The sequence below is a fragment of the Canis lupus genome, chromosome 26 (assembly GCF_011100685.1).
Source record: "Canis lupus familiaris isolate Mischka breed German Shepherd chromosome 26, alternate assembly UU_Cfam_GSD_1.0, whole genome shotgun sequence".
In the NCBI taxonomy this organism is placed as follows: Eukaryota; Metazoa; Chordata; class Mammalia; order Carnivora; family Canidae; genus Canis; species Canis lupus.
This window is the reverse complement of record NC_049247.1, coordinates 1,413,808-1,423,029: the sequence shown is the minus strand read 5'-3', so window position 1 is coordinate 1,423,029 and position 9,222 is coordinate 1,413,808. Positions and strand designations below refer to the sequence as shown.

The window sequence follows — 9,222 nt, the reverse complement described above, 5'->3', positions numbered from 1 at the left end:
GATCAGCTCCCCTCGGGGCCTCTGAGCTTGGCATGTGGTGAGATCTGCCCTGGAGAAACTCACGGAGGAGCGGGCCTCACGTGGACACAGCAAGGAAACAAATGCCCCTCATCCGGTCTCAGATTCTGTCTCTGCAGTTCTGCAAGAAATCAGGTGCTGGCTGCTGGAATGTTCCCTGAGGTCAGAAAGGGCCTGGCTGCAGGTGAGCCCTTTGCTCAGCTGCAGACCCATCTGGAGTCCCATGGGGCAGGAGACCTATCCCTCAAGAACTGTGTCCTCCTCCCCTGGGAAGCTGTCCTGCGGGAGGCCCGAGTCATCAGCGAGAGCTCCCTGCCACCCAGTGTGGTCCCTCTACCGTCCACCCTCCTCTGCGGGCCTTTGCTTCTGGAGATCAGGTCAATAAATATATTCTCACCTGTGCAGCATCTGTATTTGGGTCTTGCTCAGGGGGGCCTGTGAGTCTCCAGGTTAGGCAGGGATGGGGCTGACACCGTGAGGCCTGGGAAGGGGGGTGTCCTGGGGAAGCACTTGCTGAGAAGGATGCTTCTGCCAGAGGAGCCCTCATGTGGGAGGTTGGGGGTGGCTCAACTGCTCTGCGGGTCCGAGTCTGTTTGCTTAGAATTAACAACCATAAACCACACCTGCCACACCTCATACTTGCCAGTTTTGGTGGATTTGCTGCTGATTTCTGTGCTAGAAGTTGCCAGGCCTGGGGAGAAGCCTCATCTGATGAGCAAAATTTCCCAAGTGGGACAACTTCACACAACTGATGAGTCCACTCTGGGGCTAGCGGAGGTGTCTGTGATTTCATGAAGGCAATATTGCCCTTTCAGGGCCACCTGTGGGCTCATCCGTGGTTGAAAAGCTGGCCTGGCTCAGGGATTCAGTTCCATTGAGGCTGTGAGACAATGACGTCCATTCGTGCCTACCCCCCCTCCTCTGCCTCCGCCCCCAGTGGCTTCATTCTGCTGCCATGTGTGGGAGGACAGGTGCAGGTGGAGTCCTGTCCCTTGAATCGTCAGCTTTCACAGTAATGGTGGGCCTGGCTGGGCCCTGTGTATGACGCCAACACAGAAAAATTCTGTCGACATTCGGGGAAAATTAAAATGAAATCTGGATTACAACACACTGGATTAGGACATTAAACGTCTTTTGTAGGTGTGACAGTGTGATTCTGTCTGTAGGGAAAACACTGCTCCCTTGTTCTGCGTGTAGTAAATAATAACAAAAAAGAAAACCCCTTCCTTCCCTCAAAGACTCCTGTGGGTCATTCATCCTCAGAAGTGGAATGAAGATATAGTTGGTTCAAACACACGATAACTGCAGGCATCTTACCTCATGCTCGCACACCCCGACTCCCAGCACAGGGTGGGCGGCGCGGCTCGGAATAGCTGGGGTGATCTGCGTCTGTGATGGCCCTCCTCTCCTTCAGCCCTGTCCGTTCCTTGTAACGGGAACCAGCCCATCTGGGGAAAAGGTCGGAGGTGCAGGGTCGAGTGTATGGCAGGTTGCGTGCTCCCCTCATCTTCATCCCTTGTGCGTCCTACCTGGGCCTGGACTTTGAGTTGGCACATGTGTGGTGCTTGGACCAGGACACGGAGTCTGAAGGGGTGGGGCCGGCTCCCTGCTTCGGACAGAAGAGCCACTGATGTTTCCTGGACCCACACACGTGCCCGCTCTTGTCAGGAGAAGGACATACCTGGGCTCGCTCGCCGGTCCCAGGGGACAGGAGACTCGTGGCACGGAGACTCCGGAGCAGGTTCAGACCAGGCCAGGCCAGAGGCAGCCCGCCGCTGTCTTGGGTGTGAGGTGAGATCTGTGTGTGCCGCCCGACCTGTGAGGACACGTGGCTGCTGGCTTAGGCCTCTGGTTGAGGGTGATTTGTTACCCAGCATTCTGTGGCAACAGCTGAGCAACAACGTTCCCCCTCACGGTCTGGGCACCCAGGAATACATGGGCGTGCCTGTCCTGCAAGGACCTGGGCCCCTCATCCCACTGAGACAGCAACTCTGAGACAGTCGGTGGAGCCTCGTGTCTGCTGCATTCCCCAGGACACCAGCCATGCAGGGGCTACCCTGCTTTTCAGACGCTTAATTTACGAGTCCTGTAATAAACACATCATTATGCTTATGAAGGTTTTGTGACTGTGTTATAGGAAAGACCTTGTGTGCTCAGGAGTTGGTGGGAAAGAACAGTCTCCAGCCCAGGCTCCTGAACAGTAATGTGCGATGCATGTCCTCCGTGAGGGATCAGGGTATAGCGAGCTTTCTGGTCAGATGCAGGGCATACCCAGAAAACCGTCCTCAGTGGGATGATCTGATCAAGCTGGTGACACGTCAGACGTGTGAGAAGTCACCCCACTTCTGGTGAAGAGACTCCTAATCCTCACCACCAGCTCTGAACTGATTCGGGGACCCCTGAGGCAGCAGAGCCTGTGGCAGGTTGTAAGGAGCTGGCAAAAATGCTTTGTGCTTATCCGATCATCATAGGAAGGAAGCAGCACAATCTCCTAAGGGGATCAGGAGTCATCACGTCCCCTCAAAGGGGCGGTGAGAGGCAGGGCCTCCAGGCCACGGAGGGGACAGGCAGGACTGGGCTGTGAGTGCTGCCTGCGGCCCCAGGCCCACACGTGGCGCGTGAGGGAGGAGGCTAGAGGACTTCGGAGGGATTCACAAGTATTCTGTCCCCCTCCCCCGACACAGCCGGCCAGGAGTGTGCCCTGCTGCCCCTGACACTGGGCGGAGGCACGATGTGTTTGGGCCCATTGCAGAAGGATGTCACCACATCTAGGAAAACACCCTCTGATGAGCCGTGAAAGGAGCCTGCCCGCCGCGCACTGGTCCAAGAGGTCAGGAGACGTGCAGAGCTGACCCCGGGCCTTCGGGCTACGGAGGTGCTCACCTTGATCACCAGGGGCCTCACCTGGCTTAGCCACGTCCATCCCACCCACCTCACCGGGGTGCGCCCTGCTGAGCTCCCTGAGAGCATCAGGCTGTGCCCCTCCAGCTATGACTTCTCTGCGGCCACGGCCTGGAGGGCCACCTGCCCTCAGCTCAGAGCTCCTGCCTTCAGGATGATGAGCTGTCAGGGCTGAGCCGGAGATGGCCTCCTCTGGAAGCCCGGACCGGCTGCCCCCTGCCAGGGAGAAAGCCCTGAGTGACAGCTCTCCAGCATGAGACACGTGGACTAAGCCTCCCGCATGAGATGAAACCAGTCACCCTTCCAGAGGCTTTTCTCCTGAGGGTAGGCACTCGGCAAAGTCCACAGGGGCACGAACCGGATGTGCGACCAATGGGTTTGCTCATCCGACCTGCAGAGGCTCAGGCCCGGCAGACCCTCCAGCTGTCCACACTGCAGAGGCTGAGCCCCCAGCAGCCTGTTCCCGGCTGGAAGGGCTGTTGGCCGGTGGAAGATATCAGTGCCCCCCACCAGTCGTGGGGGAAAGGCGCGGCTCAGGCAGGCCCGGGTGCCGCGGCGGGGCCCTCCCCGCTCAGCGTCTCCCGAGAGCTCAGCGGCCGGAACGCCCGGGCCCAGCGCAGGCTTCTTCAGTTCACGCAGGCTGGACTTTGGCACTCGCTGTTCTGGGAAAAGCCCTGAATCTTCCATGTTGCCTCTGTTCTCTATTTCTCGCAGCTCTGTTGAGTTACCGCGGACAGAAAACAAAGCTCATGCTGATAACTCGGTGTGAAACCATCACCGCAGCCAGCAGGATGAGCATCGTCATCACCTCCATCTTCCCTTGTTCCCTTTTCTGCCCCTGCCCGCTGCCTGGCGACGAGCGCTCTGTGTGCCGTCGCTATTACACATTTCCACTTCCTAGGATTTCTTTTTGAATAAACAGAAGCCTGCGATCTGTCCTCACTTGGGCTTCTTTTCCTCGAAATAATGGTTGTGGCCTCATCCATGTAGTTGTGTGTCAGTGGTTCACCCTTCCCGTGGCTGTGCAAGTCCGCACATGGACGCGCCGCAGCCTGTAGATCTGTGCAGCTGTGGGTGGATGTTCAGTCATTTCCGGTGTGGCTCGTTCCGAACGAAGCTGCCGTGCACATCTGTGGACCTGGTTTTATTTAGGCGTTTGCTTTCATTTTCCTTGGGTGAGAATCTAGGGGCGAGTTGGCTGGGTCGCGTGGACGTGTGTACCTGTTCGACGGGCCACCAGTACTTTTCTGGAATCGTACCGTCTCTCAGGATCACTAGCAGGGCATGAGAGCTCCGGGCAGCTCACGGCACGGCAGCACCCTGTATCGTGGGTCGGAAGTGTTGGCCATTCTCGTAGGTACGCAGTGGTACTTCTACATGCTGTCTGACGTACCAACTACGTACCACACATTGACTTATTGGAGCCTACAACTCAATGGTTTTTAGTAAATTCCATCCAATTGTGGAACATTTCATCTGTGGTCTACTTTTGCGGTATTTTTGTATAAGGTACGGGGTTTCTGGTCGATGTTTGATCTTTTAGGTGACTGTCCAGTCTTTCCAACACCATTAGTTCTAATGACTAGACTCGTTCTGCTGACGTACCCTCAACTTTGTGAAAAGTCAGTTTCCATAGTGTTACGGGTCTCCTTCTGGATTGAATCTTTTGTTCCCTCATGTTTCTGCTTTTTGTCAATACATACTCCGTTGATTACTGGGACGTTATATGAATTACTAAAATTGGGTAGGGCATTCCCCCAGTTCTTTTTCTCCCTCAAAATCATTGTGACTCTTCTACTTCATTTGCCTTTTCATAGGAGTTTTGGAATCAGCTTGTCACTCCCTCCCCGTGGATCCTGCGAGAATTGTATTGTATTGTATTACACGCTTAGACTGTTTGGGAAGAAGAGATCACTACGCCTGATCCTTAAATCCATGAGGGTGGTATATCCCTCCATTTGTTTAGACCTTCTTTGACTTGTCCCATCGATGAGGTCGGTGTTCAGAATACAGACCCTGTGCGTGTTTTAGGGCCTACTGTGATCGTACTTTGTGGTTCACGTTTTCACTCCTTGTGTATGTTGAGGCTCTTGGATACCAAGAGAGGCAAAAAGGAAACTTACTCCTGAACTGGTTGTACTTGAAGTTCTGGCTCTCTTCCCCTCCATCCTGTACTGTGGACCTCCCGGACTTTTCAGAGAGCTGCTTGGCGCACTTCAGTCCAGGCTTGTAGGTGCATTTCCTGGGAGAAGCAAGGGGCGTGTGTTTACACCATCTAGCCCAGACAGCAGAGTTTTGTAAGGCGCTGTGGCTGACCCCTCCAGCTATCCGGAGAAATCCACTCCCCCCTGCCTTCAGACACCCAGTGGGACTACATTTCCCAGTCTCCCTAGCATTCACATGTTCCTGTGACCCTGTTATGTCCAGTGGTTCGTGAGCAGAAGGGATGGGCCCCCGTCCAGGACTGGACCCTGGAGTCTCCTGCCCACATTCTGAGTGAGGTGCTGATGTCCTTAGCAGCCTCAAGCTGGTGCCGGACAGGCAGCCAGAACTCAGGGTCCCTGGCTGACTGCGGAGGAGAATCATCCAGTCAAGCTAACCATCCATCCTGCACAGTTGCACGGAAGTAACACACTTTGTGTGCTTTACGTTGTGGAAGGTCGCAGGTCTGTGGTCGGTCCATGTCAGCATCACCTGACATGGAGGTTGGATAGGTTTTCACCCACAAAGAACAGAGCACCGGGGGCCTGGCCAGAGAAAGCAGAAAGGACAGAGCGTGAGGGAGGGGTAGTCACGGCATCTCCCCCAAGGTGGTGGAGGTGCGGGGGAAGAGGGGATTTGCGGAGGCGAGCACAGGGGGTCTGTGGCTGCCTCCAAGCAGGCTTTGCAGAGCCCGCCTCCGTACCCTCCCAGAGCTCCTCCTGGGGCTCCTTTGTCTGAGCAGTCTCTGCCTACCGTGCACCCCAGCCCCGTGTCCCTTCACGCTCACACCCCACGTTGCATGGATGGCTTGGGTGACGTCAGATGTGACCCGGGACCTCAGCCTGAGGCAGGAGCCATAGCCACGCTGGCTCATCGTTAGATGGGGGGCGGCCCTTGGGATCTGGCAGGAGGCCTGTGTGAGTCTGTCCACAAATGGAGAACCCTGAGCGTTCGACACACAACGCCTCCTGTCTCTTGTCCTTGGACAGAATTGACCTCGTAGGCCCAAACCAGGAACAGGTGCTTGGGGACGAGATCCCACTCTGGGTGCAGATCTAGGGGGCTGTGCACAGGGAAGCCTATCTGGGGAGGGATGGAGGGAAACAGAGTGTGTCTCAGTTGATAGAAGATCCACAGTCTGCCAGGCAGCCCGGACCTTGAGTCCACAGACTCGGGTGAGCCCAGATGCACATTTCTCTGGAGCCAGTTTTAGGACTGATGCGAAAAATGTAATTGAGCAGATTTTAAGGAAATTCAGGGCAGATCCAAGTAACGCGCCATAGGGTGTAGTGGGAGCTTTGCAAAACAATCCCGGGAGCTCCACGCATACAGCCGTGACTCTCGACTGGAGTCTGGGTGCTTGGGCAGCAACTTCTGCTGTGCCTCCCCTGTTGGAGCCCAAGGAGGGCATGCTGCCAAGGCCCCATCCTCGTGCTGCCCCTGCTGAGAGGAGAGTTGACACGCGTATGGGGTGGAGCCGGGGGACCGAGGGGCCTCATCCCTGCAGCCCGAGAACCCTCCCTGGGCCCCCTGTCCTGACTCCCTCCTAAACCCCACCGCTAGGTCAGGATGGTCGCCGTGGCAGGGAAGGTGTAGGGGGAGCTTTCCAGAGCCTCTCTCAGCCCCAGGATGGAAATGGCAGCCTGGTGACAAGGTCATAGGTGTCACCGTGCACAGCGCACATGCCACCGCCAGGGTCATGCTGAAGGGTGAGCGTGTGACCTGAGGTCCCTCACTGCATCTCAGTGTAGGGTATCAAAACCCTGGGGAATCCTGTGGGGCCAACTCCAGACCGTCCAGTGCATTTTGGGACAGAGTTCGATGGCACATTCTGCAGAAACCAGGTGGTCCTGCAGATCCGTGGTATCTCTACACAGTGATCTCAGCGGGCAGGAGGTGAGGTGTCATTTCCAGGATGGTCCCACTCAGGTGTAACGAGGGTTGTATATATTCGTGCACCGTGTGTGTGCTCTCTTTCTCGTGAAGCATAATTAGCACACGTGTGTTACTGTGAAGTGTACAACAGATTCAGCAGTTCTGTGCATTACTAGCACAGGTGGGTGTCATTGCCCCGTCACCAGACAACGTTCTTAGACTCTTAACTGACTGTAGTCCCTGTGCTGTGCGCTCTGCCTCCGTGACCGAGAACTGGGGAGCGCCTTGGGAATGTGCGTGTCATCCTTGAGCAAGGGCCGTGCTAATCCTCTGTACGGTTCCAGGTCGCTAGCTGAGCTTTTATCTAAGACCTCGTAGAAATAAGGGAAAGATGTGGTGTGACCTGGTAACGGTGATTGGGTTCTGATGGTGGGACTGAGGGTGGTTCCATGTCTTCTTTGACCCCCTGCGTCTCTCAGGCTCCTCTCCTGTGCCATCAATATGCATTGCTTATGCAGCTAAGCAAACGGGAAGCTTTAACAATTGGCTTGGCCTGCTGGCACCTTCCTCCTTGGGCACACGTCTTGGTGAAAGTGGCCCCCGCACATCCCCATCTTGGTGAGATGCATGTGCGGTATCTCCCACTGGCACCACGGTCCCATGATGGTGATCCCCATAGTGGGCAGACCGGACAACCGTCGTCTACACCCGAGGTGACTTTCCACTGGTCTTGTCTGTGCACCAGTCTGCCTCACGTTTTCATCCCCGGACGAAAGTAATCTCCGAGTGAATTTCCCCAGATAATTTATACTTCCCCTGTGAATAAATTAATTCCCTTTGGATGAATTATTTCCTCGCAGGAGAATTACCTTTAAAAGTGTCTGATGGGGCGCCTCTGGGTGGGCACTCTGTGGAGTGTCTAACTCTTGATTTCTGCTCAGGTCATGGTTTAACCAGTGGTGCGGGGCTCCCAGTTAAGGCCATCTGCTCCTCCTGGCCCCATGCCCGCCCCCTTCTGCAGGCGGGTCTTGCTGGCCCTCCTGGCAGCCACCTTCTAAATCCTATTCAGCCCCAGCAAGTCCTCCTAACAGTGCTCGATGATACGTCGAAATTAATTTTCCCACCAGATCAGATGGTTTCATCTTTGATTCCTCTGTATCCCCAGGATGCCCGCGGGCACATTGGCATCTTGATTCATCTGTGATTTAACAAAGGGCTCTCCCCGTGTGAGGGTACCTCCGGGTCACATATGGAACAGCGCAGGCCACACCCTGGCCACATGGGACCAGAGTCAGGGCTGCTTTCTAAGGAGCTGTGTTGAGGGACACCAAGGGGCAGGTGATTCCTCCTCAGGGCCCTGGGTAGGTCCGCCCTCAGTCACACAGAAGCGGTGCGTCCACTTTGGCTACACGGCTGCTGCTGGACCGTGTGTCCTGCATTTCCTCCATTTCCCAAACCAAAGCATCTCTTCCCTGCATTAGCTCCCATAACAACTCCGGGGTAGGTTTCTCCTTGACCCGACCATTTACCACCAGACCTTCATGTTTTTCTGGAAAGTGGGAGGAACAGGTATTTTGGGCAGAAAAGGCTTCCTAAGTCAGAGCATTCTGGGCAACGATGTACAACCGCGTGTCTGTGCTGGGCTCTCAGACAGATAAAGCTGAGTCTATATAATTCCTCAAATCCAAACATGCTGCTTGTGATGTCCCATTTTGGCTATTCTCTCTCAGTGTAAGTGAAGAGACAGGTGAGCTCCTGAATCTCCTCCCTGCTCAGGGCTACTGGTCACCTGCCCAAAGGGCTGCTTTCTTCCCTGGGCCAGTGTTCTCCGTGGTGTTCCTGAGCAACCTCTGCGTCTAAGGAGCCTGTGAGGCCTCACAAATGTCCCTGGAAAGATGACAAATATGAGAACATTCACAGAGTTCAGCCCCCTCCTCCCAGATGCAGACTTTCACACCTCCACAGGGGCTCCCGGCTCCTCTCTGGAGAGACCAATGTAAACAGCCCGAGTGGACCAGGGCATAGCAGCCCAGTGGTGGAGATTGTTTTGGTGGCCTCACCTGGGAGCTCTCTCCATCCCCCCTGCTCAGCCTCACTCTGCTCCTCCCCACCCCCCAACCCCTGCCTCTCTGGGCTCCTTGTTGGGAACCCTCAGGAGGGCCCCCAGGACTGGCTGAGATGACCCCCTGTGGGCTCCCACATAGTCTGTACCTGGACAGGTATGGC

The 9,222-nt window shown here is 55.6% G+C and overlaps 1 non-coding gene across 1 annotated transcript; it reads right to left on the bottom strand.

The window, feature by feature from the left end:
• Positions 1–7,265: 7,265 nt before the first annotated feature.
• On the bottom strand, positions 7,266–7,370 carry LOC119866281. The gene has a single exon (XR_005379603.1). It is a non-coding gene; the product is annotated as a U6 spliceosomal RNA (small nuclear RNA).
• Between the last annotated feature and the right edge of the window lie 1,852 nt (positions 7,371–9,222).